Source organism: Musca autumnalis, unplaced genomic scaffold (assembly GCF_047663935.1).
Source record: "Musca autumnalis isolate F117 unplaced genomic scaffold, ASM4766393v1 scaffold_2, whole genome shotgun sequence".
In the NCBI taxonomy this organism is placed as follows: Eukaryota; Metazoa; Arthropoda; class Insecta; order Diptera; family Muscidae; genus Musca; species Musca autumnalis.
This window is the reverse complement of record NW_027411755.1, coordinates 87,674,645-87,699,368: the sequence shown is the minus strand read 5'-3', so window position 1 is coordinate 87,699,368 and position 24,724 is coordinate 87,674,645. Positions and strand designations below refer to the sequence as shown.

Sequence of the window (24,724 nt, the reverse complement as noted above, 5' to 3'; positions counted from 1 at the left end):
ATCATTGCATAATTGAGGAAATTTCATTGGAATAATGAAGAAACTCAATATTGTTATTTAATGAAACTTTTCATTTATTCAATGAAACTCTACGTTGGTTCAAAATCAATGAAACATTTTTCTTTCAGTGTACGTTGCGAAAATACATGGACAGACGGACGGACGGACATGCATAAATCGACTCAAAATGTGATTATATGTACATATCGCCAAAAGAAATTATGGGTCTATTTCGTTTCTTTCTTTCATGTTACATACAAATGCACAAAGACATAATACTCCTTACCACAGTGTGGTGTAGGGTATAACTAGGGATCTGGTTCACCGTACCTGTTATTATTTTTGTTTGTACAGCCACAAGCTCAGGGTAAGTATCTGTCGGCAAAGCTGACTTATACTTGTTTAACTGGTATTTCCTTTTTGCTTGCAGTTTACAAAATATGATGGTTTAATTTTTTCTTGTAAAGTAAGGCTTTGTTTGTTACAGAGGGAGGAGGAGAAAATGCAGGGAAACAAGAATCTTCTTGTATTTATATTTGTTTGCCTTTATATGTTACACCAGTAAAATCGTAGTACCCTCAAAACATGAAAAGTAGAATTCTCATCATTTCCTGAGTATTTCAGCCATGTAAAAGTTCACTACAAGTGGTTTCGATAGACACATCTTTCAGCGATAAAGGGTAGGTCCTGATAATTTCAGAAAGAAGTATTGGTACTTCTACCACATGTTTTCGAAATAATTATATGAACAAGAAAGAACACTCTCGGTATTTGTATTTCGATAAATTATTATTAGACACATTTTGGCATCTCTTTATATCTTAGATAATATATTATTTCTAATTTATCTCTTCTATTTGGGAGTAATTAGAATTTAGAATTATCGCTGACGTTTACAACTGTTATATATATTCGTATAAGTTAATGTATAACAGTTACGTACATCCGTTTGGAGAATAACACAGAAGAAATTGCCTTAAACAGCAAACTGTCATTCATCGTTGATTCGAAGTTGATCGAACAACAGTGCAATAATGTATTATCATATGTTTTCCTTTGATTTCAGCTCTTCGACGATACTTGAAGTTGTTGTACGACGTTTAGTTCATCATGATGGCGTTTAGCGAAAAAGAAGAATACAACCAACGATTGAAAATACTAGACATTGTGTGCAATGTTTCTTTTAGCAATGCGCCTTTAGTTACCGTCTTCTTTCAGACATTTCAATGAAGTTTATCGCACGGTTATTATTGTTGTTCTTGAGGAATATTCAATATTTATTATGGCAGTTGTTAGTATAAAAACAGGAGGAGGGTGGTGAGATTGTAAAAAATTGTTTGCGAAGTGCGGTGGGCTGTGTTTGGCTAGTCGAGTTCTGACTGATCGTCAACGTAATATGTACTTAAATCACAAACATAAATCATTGGTTGAATCGTTTGTTGAATCGTCAATTCAAATAATCGTAACCTATAAAGTGTAGTACATTTTTGACAACCAATTCAGTCTTCTGTGCGACGGGGACGGAGTATTAATTCGACGACAAGCGTTATAAGTGAACGAAAGAAGAGCCGATTGCAAAAGAAATGTCAAAAATTGTTTTTGTTTTCGAAAAACTCGTAGTTTTGTGAAACGTAAAAGAATAATAAAAAACAAAAAATTATTCAAATCTAATAATTTTCTTGTGTTTGTGCAAACGTGAATTTATAAAAGATCCTCCTTTATTCACGGTCAAGTGTATTAAACGATTTACATTTAATGAAAAATTATATTTGCATTTGAAACGAATAAAAGTGAAAAAATCAAATTAATTTTAAGCCGCTTGACAGGTGCTGCAGCGTCAAACATCACATCACGCAAATAACCAACAGAGTACGTGCCACAGATTAACAATTACAAATGTTTTGTTTTTTATTTTACTGTAATGCAAAAACGTTTTAATTCATATTAAGTGTTTCACAATAGCATACCTATAATTAATTTATTTTTTGACTGTGCTTTTTATGTTTACTTTTTTAATACATACATAAATACATAAGTGTAATCAAATTCCTAACAAAAAAAATTACTATTTTTATCAATAATTGCATTAATTTATGGTCGATTCATTGTTTCGATGTTGGTTTGATGAAGATTGGATATATCATTATGATAAAGAGGAAATTGAATAAAAACAAATTATATTACTAATATATCCGCTAGACATGTAAATTCTGTTAACAAAGAATGAAATGCGTCGCGGTATACACATCGTAGCCATATATAAATCTAATCCGTTTTAAACTAAATTAAGACCATGTTTATATTATAGCCTTTCGCAGGGTTAACCTTCTTTATGAGGATTTATTTGAAATATAAGCAATGGAATTGACATTTGAAACCCAGTGGGTTTGTTAAATCCGGTTATATATAAACGTACTATAACAGATACAATGTCCCGTGCCCAGGTCCATAGAATAGCGGTTTATGGGACAGCTTAAATGACCATATCGTAACCGCGAAATTTGGCAGATATTATTTTTGGCTTCATTGGATATGTACATTAGGGCGGACCAAAAACGAAAAAAAATTTTGAAAGGCCTACCCCCTAATTTTTTTCATTTGATCCAAAAACCTTCTATATGCAATTTTATGGCGATCGGTTAAGTTAACCCGTGCCACCTTAAAGATCATTGTTTCATAGTAATTTATATGGACCAAAGGTGTATTTTCACGAAAGGGTCCGCATTTATGGCCCTATCGATGAAAAATCTTTACCAGTTCATTGTTGTGGCTAAAAAGGAAATTTCTACGAAAATTTATGATGATCGAATTTTCAGGAAATCGCACTACAAGTCAAAATTATTTTCATATCGATGGAAAAAATTTTACAAGCTTATTGTTGTAGCTAAAATATGAATCGTACAAAAAACCATTAAATTCTGCCGGGCCGAACTTTTTATACCCTTCACCATGAAATATTCTGAACTTGTAAATATGCACTATAGGTAATTTGGACAGGTTTTTAGCAAAAAGTCCATTTTTGAATTTTTAATAACGCGAGTATTCTAATTTGATTTGAAAAAAGAACGTGCCAAATTATAGGTATATGCAATTTGTTTTCAAAAATATTCAAAATTTGCGGTATAATTCGAAGACAAAGTCAAATTTCGAAGGCAAAATAAAAATATTGAAAAAAGACGAAAACTCAGAGCAGAATTTAAACACAATTTGTAAGAGTTTGGTAATAACCAAATACATATAATTTCCAAACACATACATATATAGGATACAACCTAAAAACAATTTTTGTTAAAAAATTATAGTTTTATATTTTAGACTTTTACAAAGATGTCTGACTTTGACTGAAATTCTACCACCGGGAATATCTTCAGAAAAGGGTTCTGTATCAACTACATAATATATATATTATATATATTTGTTCCACAAACATCCCAAATGGGACAAGGGAGACTTCTCTCATATCAATGAGTGCACCCCGATTCATATTAGCTTAATGATATGGGACCTACTGTCTATTGCCGAGTCCGAACGGCGTTTCCTAAGACACCACTTGCAGAGAAGTTTTACAAGGCTGAAATACTCAGGAAATGTCGCCAACATCACTGAGGGGTATTTTGCCACCGTTGAAAATTTGATTTTGCCTGGCCTGGGATTCGAACCCACGACTTTTAGCGTGCAAGGCGGGTGTGCATACCATTGCACCACGGTGGCACCCAAAACTACATAATATACCAAGTTGCAATTTTTTTTGCGTTTTTTTCATCTATATCGCTTCCTTGCAGAAAAAAATATTTTTTCATTTTTGGTTTGTTGAAGGAAGTATTAAATACTAAAAAGCATCCGCTTTGAACTAAAAGGACATTTTCTTCAAAGAAATATTCACCATGTGTTGTAAAAATGGACAAACCTTTCGTGGTCAACATTTTTGTTAATTATAGCTATCAAGGCCTACATAAGTTCGGCCAATAAGCCCAGCTGATTATTATGTTTGATGTCAAAAACATTATTGTGATTTAAAATACAAAGAAACTAAAATCACAATAATATAAAATCTATTAAGTTTGTTGTCAAATGTTGTTAACAGTACTCTGAATGGCCGACCCTCTGTAAGCCTATATATAGTACTTTCTAAATAGGGACCATGTTTACACGATTTATTTGGTCCTTTAAATTATGTAATGTTTAAAAAGATATCTTCGTGAATCAACATTTTTAATGTATCACTGTTTATAAAAATCTTTTGGCGGATCAACTTTTAGTTCTTTATATCCATAATAAGAATAGAGGTTAGGAACAACAATTTGTTTGTTATATCCGGCGTTCGTTATAAACGTGTTTGCACGTAAAATTCTTATTTCAAATTACTTTTTTATTTGGAATGATGACTTATCTTTTATTTTCAATGTACCCAGGCTTAATATTTTACTAAAACTACTTTAATTTATTAGTGGGAAAAAATGTCCAAATGTCCAAGGGGTAATGCAGGGAAGACTATAGTTTCAGATCTCGCCACAGATCTTCATCAGTTCCCTTGTTTCTTGTTTTTTCAACAAGAAACTTTTTATACCCAATTGTCAATTGCTCGCTCAAATCCTTGTTGAAAAACAAGAAGCAAGGGCACTGATGAAGATCTGTGGCGAAATCTGAAATGTAGCCTTCCCTGCTTACCCCTTGGTAAACATCGCCAATTTTTCCCACTAATAAATTAAAGTTGTTTTAATAAAATATTTAAACAACGACTTGGGGTTAAGCCTGTGTATTATTATATTAAAATATTTTAAAAAGTGATCGAATTCGTCGCTATCGGCTTGACAGCAGGCCTCTAAATACTAACAAATTGTAAGAAATTCTACTAGTGGGGTGAAATTTTTTGTTCGTTTTAATCGTGGTCGTTTTAAGAAGTTGGATGTGTGTGCAAATCTTAAGGAAATTTCTAAGAGAGCAAAAACATTGTTCGTTATAGACGTAGTTTCTTATAACCGATGTTCGCTATAACCGAATTCTACTGTATAATTCTTTGGTTTAGTCCACTTTGTTACATAAATCATTAAAAATGTATAAAAAGCCCATAAGTCCATCGTTATTAATTTTTGCCTCAAAACAGGCCAAATGACCTATAGTGCTATGGAATAATTAATTTTGACAATTTTATGTGGAGATTTTTTGAGCACTGGGAAGGAATCCCAAATACAAAATTTTATCTAATTCGGTCAGCTAAAATTGGGCGGTACCGTTATATGGGAGCTACTTATCTTTTTCATCTTCATTATTTGCCTACAATTACAATTACAATTACAATAAAAATTCGATTTTAAATAAAAATATTAGATAAATTCATAAATTTGTCACAATATCGGCAAATATGTCTCTACTTCTGGCAGCACTTAATAGGTAACCAACATCTCGTATTCCAGTCCATTCTTGAATATTCGCAATCCAACATAATTCCTTCTATTCTTGATTTTTTTCCTTCTATTCTTGATTTTAAGATATCTTGCAGGGTTTTGTATCTTGAATTTCTCATGATATGACCAAGGTAGGCTGTTTTCGTCTCTTGATGTATATCATGATCTCTCTACTTCGATTAATTTTTCGCATCACATCATTGCTTGTGGCTAAGGCAGTCCACGGTATTTTTAAAATTCGGCGGTAGACCCACGTTTCGAAGGATTGTAATTTCTTCACATCTACTGCTTTTGTTGTCCAAGTTTCCATAGGATATAATAAGGTTGACCATACCCAGCAAAATGTTCGATGACAAATCATGAGTTGCAAGCCTATTGTAAATAATAAACCTTATATAGCTTTAAACATATTTAGATAAATAAAAGAAAATATAAGGGAGTATAAATAAAAAAAACACAAACATCGTCTTTATTGGATCGATGGAATGGGTTCAAATGCTGAAGAAAAGATCGGATCTTTCCCGACTTCCTTTGCACGGGTTCAAATGCTAATGAAAAGATCGGTTTTACAGATCTATATATCGTTTCCAGATTAATATCATGGCTTGTCAGAACTTTCTTTTATTAAAAAAATGAGTCTCGTGCAATTTCAATACGCCTTTTTATTTCTTTGGAGCTATCCCATTCGCCATTTATATCTTTTCCAAGATATTTAATGTTTAGGACTCTTTTAATTGAAAAAAATTTGTATTTTTAGGGAAATATTGTTGTGGCTATTTCTCCTGTCACAATTATATATTTTTTCCTTGTATTATTGTATATTTAGTCCATATTTGTAACTGCATGTTACCAATTTCTTCATTAATTCTTGCAGGTGTGAGATACTGCCAGCTAATACTGTAGTATCACCAGCATATCGTATGTTATTGATGTATCTACCTCCAATGAATATGCCTTTAAAGGTTTTGTTGATGGATTCTTCAAAAAAAAAAGAATTCGGAGTACATATTGAATAACAATGGAGACAATATACATCCTTGTTTTACGCCTCTTGATATTAAAATAGGTTCTGTTATATCTCCATCAATTTCAATTTGTGCGGATTGAAACCAATATAAATTGTTGATACATCTGATTTTTTACTGTCAATACCAATTAAGATAAGGATATCAATTAGTTTGTAGTGTTGTAGTTTGTCGAACGCTTTTTCATAGTCGATAAAACATAAGAAAACATCTTTCTGCACTTCTCGGCATTTTTGAACAACAATTTGTAGGGAGAGTATGGCTTCATACCTTCTCTAAAAACCAAATTGAGATATGCCCATATATTTTTCGCATTTTGGATAAATTCTCTTATGTATTATCCTGAGCAATATTTTTAAAGCATGGCTCATAAGACTTATTAACCTGTAATCATTACATGATTTGGCGTAGCTTTTCTTGGGTATGGTTTCGAAAGCTGATTTTAGCCAATCTTGAAGATATATTCCTGTCTCATAAATCTCTTTGAAAAGCATTCTTAGTAGGTCAACATTGTTGGAGTCTATAATTTTAAAATTTCTGATGGAATCTCATCAGGTCTCGGCGATTTATTGTCCTTAAGTGATGTAATAGCGGACTCTATTTCACTTCTTGTTATAGGGGTTCCTGAAAGTGACAATAGTATTTGTTCACTGTTGTCTGATCGACTATTATCTGTGAACAGTTGTTCCATATATTCTTTCCATACTTTCTTCTTGTCTTCTATTGATATTATTGGTTTGTTGTCACTGTTGTATAAGACAGTTGGGGCGGTACCGTTTTATTAAGGCTATTCGAAAAACTAATAATAAAAATTTTTGGGAAGACGGACATGAATAGATCGATTCAGAATTTACCTTAATCAAGAATATACGAGTATATATGGTAAAAACCAAAATTATTTTGCAATTCCATTTGAAAAAATGTAACAACGTTTTTGCTGGCGCATCTACGGTTTTTAGTATAGAGGTTAAGGAAACAATTTTGGTTTCAAATTTGTTCGCTTTCACAATATTAGCCGATGCGCGCAAAAGTTACAGCGGTTTTTATTCTCCTATAAAGAACAAAAATATTTAAAATGTATTATTTGTTTTTATGAGAAAGTGTATGCATAAATCGTTAACAGCATTCCATATCTATTCGTAGATGTTTTTTATTTTTTGTTTTATTTCAAATATTTATTATAATAAAAAATTACAATAAAATTATATAAAAACAAGTAAAAAAGTATCAGTCGGCTTTGCCGACAGAGATATACCCTAAGCCTGTGCAAATTGAAACACTTTTTTCACAAAAACCTTATGTATTTAGTGGGTTTCAAAAATTTGGTCGTATGAACCCACAAAAATGTTGACTAGGATTAAAGTTCAAAAATTTTGCGGAAAAGATACTTAAAGGAATGAACCGACATAGATAATGGGGGTGCAATAGGGGGTTTTTACACCCTTCGGTCTATTTATTCAGGAAGTATGGACTTGCTTCTAAGGAAACTTGTACCTTCGTATAAGGGACAGTGAATACAAGATGTTACAACAAAAACCAAGGCGATTCGAGAGCAGGTCCTAAACTGAACTTTTCCGAAATTTTGTGTGGGAGGTACTCGAAGGAGTTTACCGACTGACTCCATATTGTAACCTCATCTAAGTCTGGTAGAAATTTCATAATGTGCAAAGTATGGACCAAATCGGTTACTTCCTTCAAGAGTTATCGTACTCACAACTTTTTCGAACTTTTGTGGGGGAGGTACCGGAAGGAGTGGACCGATATAATCCATCTTTGAACTTGAACTAAGTTTAGGCAAAATATTACGAAAGCCAAATTTTGGACCGAATCGGCAGATCCGTTCGAGAGTTATCTTGCGCTCCAACCTCTACACACGATGTTATAGGGTTTTTTTTTGTAACTTTCAGGCTATTTTCTCTGGAAGTATGGACTTGCCCCTAATGAAACTTACAGCGTCGTATAGAGGACAGCGAATACAACTTGCGTAAACAAAAATCAAAGCGATTCGAGACCAGATCCTAAACTGAACTTCTCCGAAATTTTGTGTGGGAGGTACCCGAAGTAGTGGACCGATTGAGTCCATATTGGAACCTCATCTCAGTTTGGTAGAAATTACACGATGTGCAAAGTATGGAGCAAATCGGTTATTCCCTACAAGATTAATCGTGTGCACAAGTTTTGCGACAATTTTTGAACATTTGTGGGGGAGGTACCTGAAGGAATGGACCTATATGGCCCATCTTCGAACTTAAATCGAATCCGGACAAAATATTTCGATACCCAAAATTTGAACCGAATCGATTGATCCGTTCGAGAGTTGTCGTGCGCACCAGCCAGCCAGACAGACAGACGGACGGACTTTCCTAGATCTACTCAAATTTGTCTGAAACGGATATCGTACAAACATACTTGGTGTCTAAAACCATTATTTCGATGAGGCACATTTTTGGTCGTATCAAAGTGTAAATACCCTCTTTAGCCTAAAGGCTGAGGGTATAAATAGCACTAGCATCTAAGGCTATCGGCTAATTTCGTAGATGTTTAAATATTTATATTTATTTATATGTGAGAGGAGCTCTTAAACTTTACTTTTTCCGATTTTTGTGTGGGAGGTACCCGAAGGAGTGGACCGATATAGTCCATATTCAAACCTGATACCAGACTGGATGAAATAATACGATGTGAAAAATTTGGACCAATCAGAAACTCCCTCCCTTTCAGTTGGTGTAGTTAGGGGTGTTTGGAGCTTTTCGGCCATTATCTCAGGTAGTATGGACCTGCCTTCGAAAAAAATTGTACCGTCATAAAGGGAGCCGCAAGGACAACCTACTGAAAAAAATTCAAACCGATCCGAGAGAAGCTCTTAAACTTCACTTTTTCGGAATTTTGTGTAGGAGGTACCCGAATGAGTGGACCGATATAGTCCATATTCAAACCTGATCTATATCTGGAGGGAATAATACGATGTGCAAAGTTTGGACCTTCGAGAGTTATCGTTCACACCATTTGACAGAAAAATTTTGAACTTTTGTGGGGGAGGTACTTGAAGGAGTGGACCGATATGGCCCATCTTCGAACTTAAAATAATTTTGGACAAAATATTACTATACCCAAAATTCTGTTCGAATCGGTTGATCCGTTCGAGAGTTATCGCGCGCAGCCAACCAGACAGACAGACGGACGGACAGGCTAAATCGACTCCAAATTGTCTGAAACGAATTTCAAAACATACTTGGGGTCTAAAACCGTTATTTCGATTAGCACATTTTTGATCGTATCAAAGTGTATATACCCTTTCTAGCCTAAAGACTGAGGGTATAAAAATATTCGCTGTCATATAATACCCAACGCTTTAGAACCTGTCATTGTTGTAAAATACCTCAATCAGGTTGTTTTTAGTATATTTTTCAACGATAATTTAATAAATACACTCCCGCACATCTGAATAGGTTTGAAAATTTTTCTTTTTATATGTTAAGGTCTCTTCATCTGTGTTTGGATTATAGGTCCGTACTATATAGTTTTTGAAAAGAAAAGTCATAACGGTATTGCCATATTTTCGGAAAATATCCTTGTTATATTAAAAATGTACCAAAAAATTGCTCAGTTTTTTTTATTGAATAAAAGAATATTGAAAAAAAGATACTACCTATGAACATTTTGTCCATTTTGTCTCATAATGAAAATTATATGTTGCTTTAATAGGTATATTCTTCATAAACTAAATGGTTGGTATTGAATTTGCAGGGCCGTAACATTTACTTGGCTGGAGTAGTTTAATGTTAATGCATAATAACTGTTTTTTTTATAACTGCTTATTTAGCGGGAATGAAACTTAGTATATATGTTTAGTTATTGGAAACTCTCTGAAAACAAGTCTAAATATTTTCAAAATATGTACATTATTTATTTTTAAATATATACAAAATATGGGTACGATTAATAACATATACAATAAATATATAAATACATACATACATGTTTTACCTCGCTACTTTCAATGGTAATTTCCATTTTAATACAAATAAGAGTTCATAATTTAAACATTAATCTACAAACGCTTAAATACTATTTCCGCTCTTAAATATTCATATGTTTATGGTGGGTAACAATATACACGTTATTTTAATATATTTAATACCTTTTATAGCACAAAAGGCAACAAGCACTTTACATATTTATGTGCATTCCATAAAATTTATGGCAAGCGGCAGCGGTAATAAATAATGTCTTTTGGTGTATCATGATTATGCAATTTATTTTATATTTATGTATTCGAAAGAAAAAAAAACGTGCCCATACTTTACTCAGAACCACATAGTAATTAAGTCATATGGTCATAGTAATGAATCAAAAAGATGTATTGTTATTATCAATGTTTATTTTGCAAAAAGAAGAAAATAATAATAGGTGTATAGTATTTAAAGTGGGCGTAATTTAAAGTTATTGAGCATTATTGAAGAGTAATATAGTTGCACAAACAAGTTTCTAAATATGAAGACTTGAAATTGAGCTTAACCCTTCTGAGGTATTTTTCAATTAATACTTTTACTTAATAGGACTAATCAGAGTAGGCTCTGGACTTGGTGTTTAACCAAATGAAGTCCGATTCGGGAGGCCTAGTACCATCCAAGAATGCATAGCTTCCAGTTTCAACATCATAATATCTGAACATGGAAATACTTGAAACAAAATTGATTTTACTCTATGTTTTCAGTTTAAATCATTTACAACCATAAATTCAACTACCAGCAGTTGTATTGTATTTCTGAGAAAACAACATCGAGGCATACTTACAGATGTGTTTGGCCTTTGTAAACCACTCTATTGTCATATTATTATTTACCAATGGATTTAACATTAAACCTGTTGCTGACATTACAGGAATTTGCTGCTACTTGAAGATAATACCAACATTCTATATAAGACGTTAGTATTGGTAACACTTGTGATTGCTTTGATTATTGGCCGTTTGCAAAAAAACCCAGAAGTCAAGAAAGCGTTATACACACATAACCAATGTCTGAACACATAAAAATGCTATGACAACGATGGCTCGCTCCTTTATAAAAATAAAAACTAATTCAAACGTTGAAATCTATTCAAACCTAAGAATGCTATCATACTCATGACAATGTGTATTGGTTTCCCTTGTATTTTTTACTATTTCGCAGAGTGATGAGGGTTATCCTCAGAGTAAAAAACGAAAAATCATTACAAAACAATAGTAGCAAATGGAAGCGAGCCAATATCAGCTATAAATTTAAGAAAAAGAAAAATACATTTACACGCTCCTGTCGACATTGCCACACAAATCTGTGGTAAAGCAACAAGACAAGAACAGCGGATAAAAAAAAAACAAGTGAAAAAGGGATAGACTAGGAAATACTGCCGATAAAGATCTGTTTAGTGGGTGATATAATTGAGTATAGATTACGACAGGGGCGATGTACAGTGATGGTATAAGCAAGAATTGTTTTTTTTCTGTAATTATTTAAAGTTAATTATTCCATCAATTATGGGTGGTAGCATAATAATTTTATAAATTCGTCTCAATACGGCGGGGGTCCATAAAGTACAAATAAAATTGGACATTTTTCAAAAAGTGGTTTTTGATTTCCCCTATTTTTTGCTGGGGTGATGCTGCTCATCATCGATTTTCTTGAAGAATACAGAAATTAAACTACGATTAATTACAAAAATTGTAAGTCCTATTTGGTAGTAGGATTCAAATAATTACCATTTTTACAGTGTTTTATTTAACTTGCTTTGGTGTCCGTTTAGTTCAAACCTAGTAACTCATTTTTAACACAGTTGCAGTCGACCAATCGAACTGAAACTTTGCACACTTTTCAGATTTGGATGACAATACATGAATATGAAACCAAAAACCAATATGGGTCAATTTTTTCCTATAGCCCCATATAGCGGTACCACCAGATTTAGTTCAAATCTAGTAACACCCTTTTAACACAGTTGCAGTTAACCAATCGAACTGAAACTTTACACACTTTTCAGATTTGTATGACAATACATGAATCTGAAACCAAAACCAATATCGGTCCATTTTTTCCTATAGCCCCCATATAGCGGTATCACCCGATTTCAGGCAGTTTAAAGTTTTTATCTACATTTTCGAACTAAATTGACTGTAATTTTGTTCTCAGTGGTCAAAAAATTTATTTACTAAAAAGTTAAACATAAAAAAATAATTGAAAAAATTAAGTTACAGTGTTTTATTTATAAATGCACTTAAAACTAGACAAGTAAGAACGGCGTTAAGTTCGGCCGGGCTGAACTTGTTATACCCTCCACCACAATAATTAGTTTCCTGTCGTGTATGAAGAAGACTTAATACTAAATTTCAGCAATTTCGGTAAAACAATGTGAGGCACCATTCTATGGGGGCTATTTCAAAACGTCGATCTATACTGACAAATTTCTAACGGAAAGTTTTTAGACTCAAAGAAGACTAAATACCAAATATCCTATATTTCGGTAAGAGAATGTGGCTAAAACTTAAAAAATACCGAAAATCAAGAAGTACGCTTCTATGGGGATATAGGAAGACGTGGACCTTACTGATAATACTCTTCTGGAATATTTTATAACTCTTGGAAGACAAAATAACGAATTTCAGCCATTTCGGTTCGATATTGACGTCACAATCTTCAGTATTACGAAAATCGGGGGTACCGTTCTATGAGGGCTATATGAAGGCATGGACCGATACCGACAAAGTTCTGGGGGAAAGTTTGATACCACCAACGTAGACTAAGTACCAAATTTCAGCCATTTCGGTGTGATAATGAAGCTAAAACCTTCAAAATACCGAAAATCGGGAGGTACCGTTCTATGGGGGCTATATGAAGGTGTGGACCGATACCGACAAAATTCTGTGGGAATGTTTTATACCCCTAAAGAAGACTACGTACCAAATGTCAGCCATTTTGAGAGGATAATGAAGCTAAAACCTTCAAAATACCGAAAATCGGGAGGTACCGTTCTATGGGGGCTATATAAAGGTGTGGACCGATACCGAAAAAATTCTGGGGGAAAGTTTTATACCCCTAAGGAAGACTACGTACCAAATTTGAGCATTTTGAAAGGATAATGAAGCTAAAACCTTAAAAATACCGAAAATCGGGAGGTAACGTTCTATGGGGGCTATATGAAGGTGTGGACCGATACCGACAAAATTCTGGGGGAAAGTTTTATACCCCTAAAAAAGACCACGTACCAAATTTCAGCCATTTTGGTAGGATAATGAAGCTAAAACCTTAAAAATACCGAAAATCGGAAGGGGGCTATATCAAAACGTGAACCGATATATCCCATTTTCAATACCAACCATCCTGCAAGTAATAAAAACTTCTGTACCAAATTTTGACTCTCTATCTTTAAAATTGCGACTGTATCTTGATTTCAACAGACAGACAGACGGACGGACAGTCGGACATGGTCAACTCGACATAGAATTTTATGCTGATCAATAATATATATATATATATACTTTATAGGGTCTCCGACGAATATTTCGATGTGTTACAAACGGAATGACAAATTTAATTATACCCTTCATATGGTGGAGGGTATAAAAATAAGTTTTCACGATAGATTCTCTCAAATAAAACGCTTGCGTTTAACATTGTCACAATTTTTTTTAAGTGCATTTATAAATAAAACATTGTAACTTAATTTTTTTATCATTTTTTATTTTATTAATTTTTTTCTTAAATTTGTCAATACAATTTATCCTTTACACCAGTGTGAAACACTTGTTATTCTACCAAAAAAATACTTTTTTATTCCACAAACCACATTGTGGAAGGGGTATTATGTCTTTGTGCATTTGTATGTAACATGGAAAAGGAAATGCCATAGACCCGTAGTTCCCTTTGGGGATATACATAAAATCACTTTCTGAGTCGATTTATGCATGTCCGTTCATCCGTCTGTCCATGTATTTTTGTTCGCAACATACAGGTCGCATTTATTATCCGATTCAGCTGAAAATTGAGGAACATATTTTTTAGCCATAGTAAGAACGCCATTGCTTTTGGTGAAAATCGGTTCAGATTTGTATATATATTCAACCGATTTGTGGCATACGGTGCACCAATGACGCTATTTGAGTCGAATTTTGAAGAAATTTGGAATGTGTGAGGGAAAAAAGTTTGCCAATTTCGATGACATTTGGAAAACTTCACCGAATTCGGACTAGAAGTAACTTTGCCAAATTATATTGAAATCGGTTCAGATTTGGATATAGCTCCCATACATCTGCTCGCCCAATTTGAGGTATATGGTGCATCAAACACGCAAATTCTGTCCAATTTTGATAAAATTTGGAAAATGATTTTTCAATAAAAATAAGTTTGCCAAATTATATTGAAATCGGCTCAGATTTGGATATGGCTCCCATATATATTTTTGCCTGATTTAAGGTATTTGGCGCACCAGACACAAAATTAGACAGACATTTTGGTGACATTTCGAAAATGTGACGCAACCTTGTCTAGAAAAAAGTTCTCCAAATTATATTGAAATCGTGGTGGTGTAGGTCATCGTATAGTCTGCCCCGCCTGACTTTGTTTTATTAAGAAATTTATCCTAATCATCCTGAAAACTGCTTCATTTTTCGATTTTGAAAATGGATTAGCAATTATTGTACCAGCCGGACAATAAACTAACTAATCAAATAACTACAGCTCGGGAATTATATGAATGGGCATCAGAGCCGAATAATCTACCAAATATTAAAGTGGTATTTTCTTCAGAAGATGATTATTAAAATACAAAAAAACGGATTTAAATTTGAGCTATGCAATGGCTAAACCAATCGCGGGCACAAACAAAATTCATCAGTAATACCCACTAAGGCAATAATACAATAATTGCTAAACCATTTTCAAAATCAAAAAATCAAGCAGATTTATTTGTAAATGTAGAATGTCCGAATTTGGTGAAGATAAATTCCCGAATAAAACAACAAAACAAATGTTAACAATTTATTTTTATTTACTAAATTTCGAAAATTGCACCCAGGCCCACTGTTTTTTACTAAACAGCTGATAAAAAATACAAAAGAAAACTTTTACTATTTGGACCAATATTAAAGAAGTTATGAGTATTTCTTTGCATATAGTTTTTACAGAATTTGACTTTTTTACAAAATTCGACTTTTTGGAACCGTTGGTAAAAAAATCTGAAAATATACTGAAATGTTTTTTCTGAGGAGCAGCATCAACACAGCAGAAAAATAAAGGAAATCAAAAACCACTTTTTGCAAAAGTATCCGATTTCACTCAGAAATCCCCACATATAACACTTTCCTTTCACATACATACATTTGCTTTAACATCATCAAAGAAACTATGGATAATTCTCAATGAATACACCCCCGATTCATATTAGTTCAATGATATGGGACATTCTATTTATGGCCTAGACCGAACGACACAATTTGTAAGAAAAGTTTTACGGGGCTAAAGAATACTCAAAAAATGTTGTTAGGTTATATTTCGAATCGCAAAGACATACAATATGATTATGTTTCAATTAAATAAACCGCGTTATTAAACGTTCTACAAACAAAATTTACATTTATTTTACATTATTATTCTGCCAATTATAAATCTACATAATTTTGATCTATTACCTTAAGTTGAAACAACACTGCTACCACTGTGCTTAAAACTTTATTGGTTTGCCACACGATTTATTATCTCGATTTTTTTATTCAACGTAGACTCAGAAAAGATAGACGGAAATTGTTGAAGGGTTGAATAATATTACATTAATCATTTGCACAGCAAACAGGCACGAAGGGTTACAGACGTTCTTTTGGACAATTCCCCTGTTGTAGTTACGTTGTTGAGAGATTATTTGCAAATGATGCAGTCCATTATTTAGATGCTTAAGATTTATTTAAAAAATGTCAAACCACAGTCTATCACACTTAGTTTCTTCAACAAACCCTCCCATAGAAATGAAAAATTAACTTTGCTTTTATATGGTTTTGTCTACATTTACATTCACTGTTCCCATAACTCCAAATAAATTTTAATTAGAACCATTATCAGAGAATGTCATCTCATGAATTTGTACCAAATTGTATTTCAATTTGATATGACTTTTGCTTTTTTGTTCATATTTTGGAAACAAAACAATCAATTTCTTAGTTCATATTTGATTTCCAAGTTAATAGTCGCCATATCAAACGAAAATATTTTGAGTATACAATTATTTTAATAACTATGTAAAATTTCTTTACAGGTTCTTATAAATTCGAGGTGTTAAACAATTAAAGTTTTTTGCCATTTACTGGACAATCCAGCTTTTCTATTTCAAGGTAAGCACGTAGACATGTACACTAACAACTAACAGTTAGGGAAATGCTGTAATCGGACTGGGTCGACAGAGTGATATCCCACATTTACAAGAACTTTAAGTAGAACAAAATTTCTGTTAGGTTATAATAAAATAATTTCTAAAAATTTTCGAAATGTAAGTATTTCATTAATGCAAGTCCATTATTTTAACAACTCTGTTCTACAGAAATAAAATGAGATTTCGATTGTCACTTTTAAATTTATTATGATACTAGCAAAATGCCCGCTACTTCGTATGTGGAAAAGAAATAAAATTCAAATAAGCAATATATAATATGGAAATGGGGAACATTGAAAATTTTGTTGTACTAATACCTATTTTAATTCATATTTAATTTTTAATTTAATTTAATATTGTTCATACCATTTTGGTTCGAATTTCCACACCAAAAACCAGTTTCCAGGTTTTATTAGAACCTTACCCCTTACCCCGTATTTTAAAGTTTTTTTCCACATTTCCAACCGGATTAGTTCAAATTTTAGGATTCCAGCTCCATTCGTTCACAAAGATCCAATTTGTACCAAATTTATTAACACTTGGTACACATAAGTATGAATTTTCAAAACTACCTTCGTATCACAATCTTCCACACCAACAATAATCTTTTCCATTTACCCAAGTGCAAATTGTACCAAATTTAGTATCATTTAGTACTTTTCGTACAAAAACAAAAAAACTATCTCAATCCTACACTCCAACTGATTACTTCTAAATTTCAAGATTCTAGCTCTATCTGTTCCCCCACATCTAAATTGTACCAAATGTTGTACCATTCATTACTTTTCATACACATAAGTACGAATTTCCAAAACTATCTCAATCCTTCACTCCAAGAGTAAACCTAATTCAAAATTTCAAGATTCCAGCTCTAGCCATTCACCTAAACCAAATTAGTACTTTGCGTACACATAAGTACGAGTTTCCAAAACCACATCCATATCTCAATCCTATACTAAAACAGTAGTCTTAATTCAAAATTTAAGGGTACCACCTTTATCCGTTCACACAAATCCAAATTGTACACAATTTAGTACCATTTCGTACTTTACGTACACATAAGTACGAATTTCCAAAACTATCTCAATCCTTTACTCCAACAGTAACCTTAATTCAAGATTTTATGATTCCAGCTCTATCCGTTCACGCAAATCTAAATTATACCAAATTTAGTACCATTTAGTACTTTTTGTGCACATAAGTACGAATTTCTCCAACAGTAACCTTAATTCAAGATTTTATGATTCTAGCTCTATCCCTTCACCCATATCCAAACTGTACCAAATTTAGCACCATGAATTACTTTTCGTACACTATGTACAAATTTCCAAACTATCTTAATTCTTCACTCCAACAGTAATCTTATTTCAAGATTTTATGATTCCAGCTCTATCCGTTCACCCAACTCAAATTTGTACCAAATTTAGTACTTTTCGTACAAATGAGTACGAATTTCCGTAACTACGTCAATCCTCCACTCCAACAGTAATCTCAATTCCAAAATCCAGGAGGATTCGTACACCAAAATCCGATTTGTACCAAATTTAGTACGATTTAGTACTTTTCATACACATAAGTAAAAAAAAAAAAAAACATTGTTCCACAACATCCCATACGGGACAAGGGAGACTTCTCTCATATCAATGAGTGCACCCCGATTCATATCTAGCTCAATGATATGGGACCTACTGTTTATCGCCGAGTCCGAACGGCGTGTCTTAAGACACCACTTGTGGAGAAGTTTTTCAAGGCTGAAATACTCAGGAAATGTCGCCAACATTACTGAGGGGTATTTTGCCACCGTTGAAAAATGTTTGATGTTGCTTGGCCGGGGAATCGAACCCCCGACCTTCTGCGTGCAAGGCGGGCGTGCATACCATTGCACCACGGTGGCACCCCATACACATAAGTACGAACTTCTAAAAGTACCTCCATGTCTGAATTCTTCACTTCAAGAGTACTCATTATTCCAAATTTCAGGATTTCAGCTCTATCCGTTCACCCAATACAAAATGGTACCAAATTTAGTACCATATAATACTTTTTGTACACATAAGTACGAATTTCAAAACCTGCCTTCACATGTCAATCCTGTTGGATAATCATAATTCCAAATTTTAGCATTCCAGCTCTATTCGTTCACCAACATCCAATTTGTACCAAGTTTAGTACCATTTAATCCTTTTCATACACCTTAGTATGAATTTCCAAAACAACCTCCATACATCTATCCTACACTCCAACAGCCATCTTAATTCCAAAGTTCTGGTTTCCAGCTCTATCCGTTCAACTAAATGCAAATTGTACCAAATTTAGTACCATTTAGTAGATATGTAAGAATTTCCAAAACCATTTCCTTATATCAACCACTTCCCAACCTTGATTTACATACCAAATTTCAGGATTCTATATCCGTTCAAAACATACAACTGGTACTAAATTTAGTAACTTTAGTACTTTTGGTTCACTTTCAGGTCGAATCTCCAAAATCCCTTTGGTACATCTTTCTAATTCTCCATCAGTGACCCTAATTCCACATTACAGAATTCTAGCTGTACCCGTTCGCCTAATACAAAGGGTACCCTATTTAGTACCTTTTAGTACCCTTCTGGTTTGAATTTCCAAAATCCCAGCCTAATCTCACCCCTACACAACTCCAACAACCCACACTCAAAATTTGATGCTTGTAGCTTCAGTCGTTTCGCCTGGGCGTTGATGAATCAGTCAGTCAGTGAGTCCCTCACCTCCCTGCTCTTTTATATTTATAGATTAGCCCTGCAATGTTTGGAAATTATTATACCTATTAAGGTAGAAGAACTAGTGTGGTAATAATAATTCAGCGAACATAATCCGATTATTGGCCAAAGGACGAACGCTGTTTATTTTGATAAGAATCGGTTCAGATTTAGTTATAGCTCCAGTATATTTTTTGCCGATTTCATATATTTGATGCACCGAACACGCCATTTATGTCCTTGTTCAATGAAATTGGAATGTGTGACGGAATTTGATCCAGAAATAAATTTGCCATTTGGAACAGGGATGATTGTCGAACCTAAGCAGCATCATTGGGCGGAAAAATCCGACAATGTCCGTTAGAGAATGGAAAGATTAGAGACAAAATCTGTTGATAAGTTTAAAATCCTCAATAAATAACTCAGTCTGCCAATTAAGCCGAAGAAATGAGGTAGAAAATATATATTTTTGAATTGCAAAGTATAAAAGGAATACAAAGTCGCCATTAAAAAACAAAACGACGGTCCAGCAACGACGACCTAGGCTCAAAAAATCGTTGGCCGCGCCTTTTTTCTTGATGCGTGGGAATAAAAAGAAGTCATTGGGTGCCAAGTCAAGTGAATAGACGTGTGAGAGCTCGCATTGTCATGGTGCGCCATGATTCCTCTTCTTCTCTTGTTCCTTTTTCGAATTTTCCAAGAGACTCCAGGCACACAAATTGTAGTGTACCACTCAGAATTAACATGGTCACTTTTACCGAAGAAACAACTTTCGTTGGATTTGGTCTTGTCCCTTATGGGATGTTTGTGGAACAATTATATATATGTATATATATATCCTTTTCTGCCATGATACCATTCCGAATTGGTGCGAATTGTCAAAATCAGTTCACCGGTTCTTGAGTTATAAGCGTATTATTTTATTTTATTTATATTTATTTTATTTACATTAACTAGTAGTAAATACAAAGTTAATAAGAAGGTAGCATATATATAATGTTTTTTTGTTTTGTTCAATATTTATTTTGAAAATTATGAGAAATTCCTTTATAGGATTTTTGTGGGGTTTTTCAGACATAAACTACTATAACTTAGCCATTTGTTGACCGATTTGAAACAATAATAGCTTATTCAAAAGACATTATTCACCCCTTTAAAAGGAAGAAGGATCAAAAGAAATCCGTTGTGGAAAAAATAAGATATGCCCGTTCAAATTTGAAAATGTAAGAAACTCAGATTTTCACTACTTTTACCGTTATAAAAAAATAAAACGAAGTGACCCAAACGAAATAAAGGGATGTGCCGTTCTATGGGTGCTATATGAAGGCCTGGACCTATACTGACATATATATGTAGAGGTGAAAGTTGAATACCCCCAACGAAGATCGAAAATCAAATTTCTGCCATTTCGATGGATTATTGTGGCCATAACCTTGAAAATATCGGGATGTACCGTCCTATGGGGGCTATATGAAGGCGTAGGCCTAAACAACAAAATTCTGGGGAAAAGTTTTATACCCTCAACGAAGACTAAGTACCAAATTTCAGTAATTTCGGTGTGATAATGATGCTAAAACCATCAAAATATCGTTCTATGGGGGCTATATCAAAAAATGGATAAATATAGCCCATTTGCAATACCAAACATCCTAGGAGTAATAGAAACTTTTATATCAAAATTACAAAGCTCGTTCTTAAAAATTGCGAGCTGTTTCTTGATTTTAACAAACGGATGGACATACGGATCGACTTAGAATATTACCCTGATCAAGAATATATATACTTTATGGGGTCCCCGATGAATATTTCGATGTGTTACAAACGGAATGACAAATTTAATGATACCCTCCATATTATGGTGGAGGGACAGACATATGTTCTGTTACAGAATCTTCAGGATTCTTAAAGCTTTGCAATTTTTACAATTTGCTTTTAAAAATTTAAAAACTTTAGAAAGATTTTGTGTTCTGCACCCACACACTTTTATAAATGAACTTTCAAATATCAAGGATTCTACGGTTAATAAATAATATAAATTCCAACCATTTTCAAAAAAAAAATATTCCAACTTTCCCCTTAGTTCTTCTAAACATGACCTAACTCACCTGACGCTGATGATCAATATTACTCAAACAAAATCTCATCCATCATTGAAAACAATCGGTATCGATTGGAGTAGGGTGTTACAAAACAAATAACTAAATGATTTCTGATAAGGCTACCAGATACTACCAATACAGCCAATACAACACTTAAGAAATCAATCAAAATTGTTTGTGTTCTTCAGTTTTCCGATTATTGTTATTATTCCCTATTTGCTAATACAATCACAACAACTACAACACCAAAAACAGCAAAATCAATGAACACTTGCAGGCAGCTATGAAAGAAAAAATAAGTGCCGCCTAACTTGGCTAGAAATGAATGAGCAGTGACTGACGTACACGTACGTCTGTGTTTTCAATATAACCGGTAGCATAACCAAGAAGAAATGAAGTTAATTTTCAATAATACCGAACATCAATGCCGCCACTTTTAAATTGAGTGGTTTCTCACAGCAGTATTGCTGAGTAGTTGAATGAATGAAGCCCCAGAGGAGCAAATGGGGAAAACGGAAAAGTACAACAAACCAATGGAATTGTTTTATTTCTAATTTGAAACGATTTTTCCGATAATTTAAACAGCGAAAGGGGGGAATATTTGATTTGCTAGCGATGACTTACATGTAAAATCAAATCATTATAAATCACACACCATATCCCAAAATAAACACCACTTCTTACTCAATGGACTGAGTGTAAAATTGGAAGGTTGAGTGATTGCTTGTAAGTGGTGTTGGGTGCTACTGCTTCTTGTTCTAATGCCCTTCGCATATAAAACAATTGACTTTATTCCCTCAGCTATAGAAAATTTATGGCTTCTTAATAACAAAAGTTTACAACACCAAAATGCCAGGCAAAGGAGTCAGTGGACGGACAAGTTTTAGATTTATTTGCACGCAGTTCCAATGTGAAAATAATATTATAGTAGGTGGGAAACCATAACCAGAAATGTTTGTATATTCACCATTTGTGAAACAACAAAATTTATGAGTAATTATTTGGATAATGAACAATTTTTATGTGGCTTTAACGTTACATTATGTTGAATTTATTTGTTAAGTCAAATGATAATTACTTATGTTAAGATGCAATTGTTTAATAGGTGTGATAAAATAAAGCTCACGTACTTATCTTAAGTGATCATAATGACATATTTGTATAATTTTTGCTTTGCCATAAACAAAGGTTTACCAAATTTTAATAGCATTTTATTGAACAAATAACATGTCATTGGAAATTTAATGAAATGAAAATTCCAGGCTATTCAATGCAATATGGGAATGTGAATGTTTGTATATTGGGCACAAACTAAAGGAAGTCCAAGAATTTTTGTTAGGCAATTATGTTTCACCAAAGAATTTGCCAAATTATTTCCAATGTTTTGTAACCACCAATTTAATTTTAACTAAATTTTGAAGTTTGTGACAAATCAATATTTTCATTCCACGACAACTGTTGTTAATTCTGTCGTTATTGATTTGTCACTTTTACGATTCTGCCAAGATGAAATAAATAAATTTGTATGTATGTATGTGCCCAGGCAAATTTGGGAGCCACATGAGCCGAATAACCCATTACAAAATTATATAAACAAGCTTACCAGTAAATATTTTTCAGTTTACTTTGCTCCTTACTATGTAATGAGCGCGGTGGCATAGAGCGTGTGTATCCGACTACAAAATCGGGAGTTGTGTGTTCAACGCTCACCGTCGTACAGTGGTTCACAAAATATTGAAATTAAGGAAACAAAAAAATGAAGACACAATATTGTAAGAAGTAGGCGCGGCGTTCTTCTAAATACGTCAGTTGTAACACCTTTGGGAAAATATTTAATTTTTGCAAACTTTGGGAAAAACTATTTCTCATAAACTATAACAGATATTGTGTTAATTTTTTATTAAATAGGTATGATTGTTAACTTTAAGAAACGTTTTAATAAATTACCGTATTTATACAAAATGAGCTATTTTATTTTTCCTCAGGTACTAAATTTTAGTGAAATTTCAAGTTTAGTGCACTAGAACTTTGAGGGAACAACATGGACCAACTTTTCGTTCTCAAAAAAAGATGCCTGAAAGTATCCTCCTTCAGTTCATATATATTTCTCCCTGTTTTTAAATTTATTATATTACATGGGTAAAATGAGTGTTTTTTCTTACTCTTTTTTCATGCGAAATATAGATTTCTACAAATATTAAAATTTTTTTGAAATGTACAATGCACTATGGGCCCAATGACAGGTTTTTGAGGCAAAAAGTCGTTGAAAGCAGCTGGACTTTTAAAAATTCGATGTTTATAATGAGCATAAAAATACATCTGCAACATTTGGTAGGAATCGGTTCAGACATAGATATAGCTTTCATATACATATATGTTTCGTCCGATTTTATATGACTTTATATTTAAGCAGCACAAAGTGCAAACTTTGCATTCGATCGCTTTAAAATTTGATATGGTAAATCATGTTCGATTTAGAATCATGTCCGCAAAATTTGGTTCTTATCGGTTCAGATATATATTGGTATATACATTAGGGTTATGACTTTTTACATTTTTCTCAAAAATGATTTCCTGTAGCAGGGATGAATGTACTTTTGCCTAATATTAACTACGCTATCGTTTATTCTATTGAAATATAAAAAAAGTTCACGCACAAATCGATATAAAAATATAATTTTTTCAAAAAATTTATGAAATGAAAAAAAAAATTTTTTCAAAAATAATTTTTTGTTGTACGAATGAATAAATATAAAACTACTAATAACTATAATAATGTTTATTTCATTGAAATATTGGAAAAGGTCATGCACAAACCACTTTGAAAAATTTTAAATTTTTTGTTTTTTGTTAAAAAATTATATCTTTAAATAAAAGCGTTGACGACATTTTTACGATTCTCAGAATTGAAGAAAATTAGTGAGAAATAAATGTTGTCAGTTTAATTATCTCATGTGACTCTAAAGTTTATTTTCAATTTTATATCTGCTTACAGTGACTTCAAAAAATTGTCCATAATTTTGATAAATTCAAATTTTAAAATCATTTTGTGCGTAAGGTTTTTTCAA

At 33.0% G+C, this 24,724-nt stretch overlaps 1 protein-coding gene across 2 annotated transcripts in view; it reads left to right on the top strand.

The window, feature by feature from the left end:
* The first annotated feature begins 1,294 nt into the window (after positions 1 to 1,294).
* The window catches only part of Nha1 (Na[+]/H[+] hydrogen antiporter 1), a 118,725-nt gene continuing 95,295 nt past the window's right edge, over positions 1,295 to 24,724 (top strand). Inside the window, exons 1-2 of one of the 2 annotated variants that reach the window (XM_073968165.1) lie at positions 1,295 to 1,869; positions 16,709 to 16,784. The gene's annotated coding sequence lies outside the window, so the exon portion shown is untranslated. The remainder of the gene's footprint in view (positions 1,870 to 16,708; positions 16,785 to 24,724) is intronic. The other variant, XM_073968164.1, reaches the window with a different exon arrangement.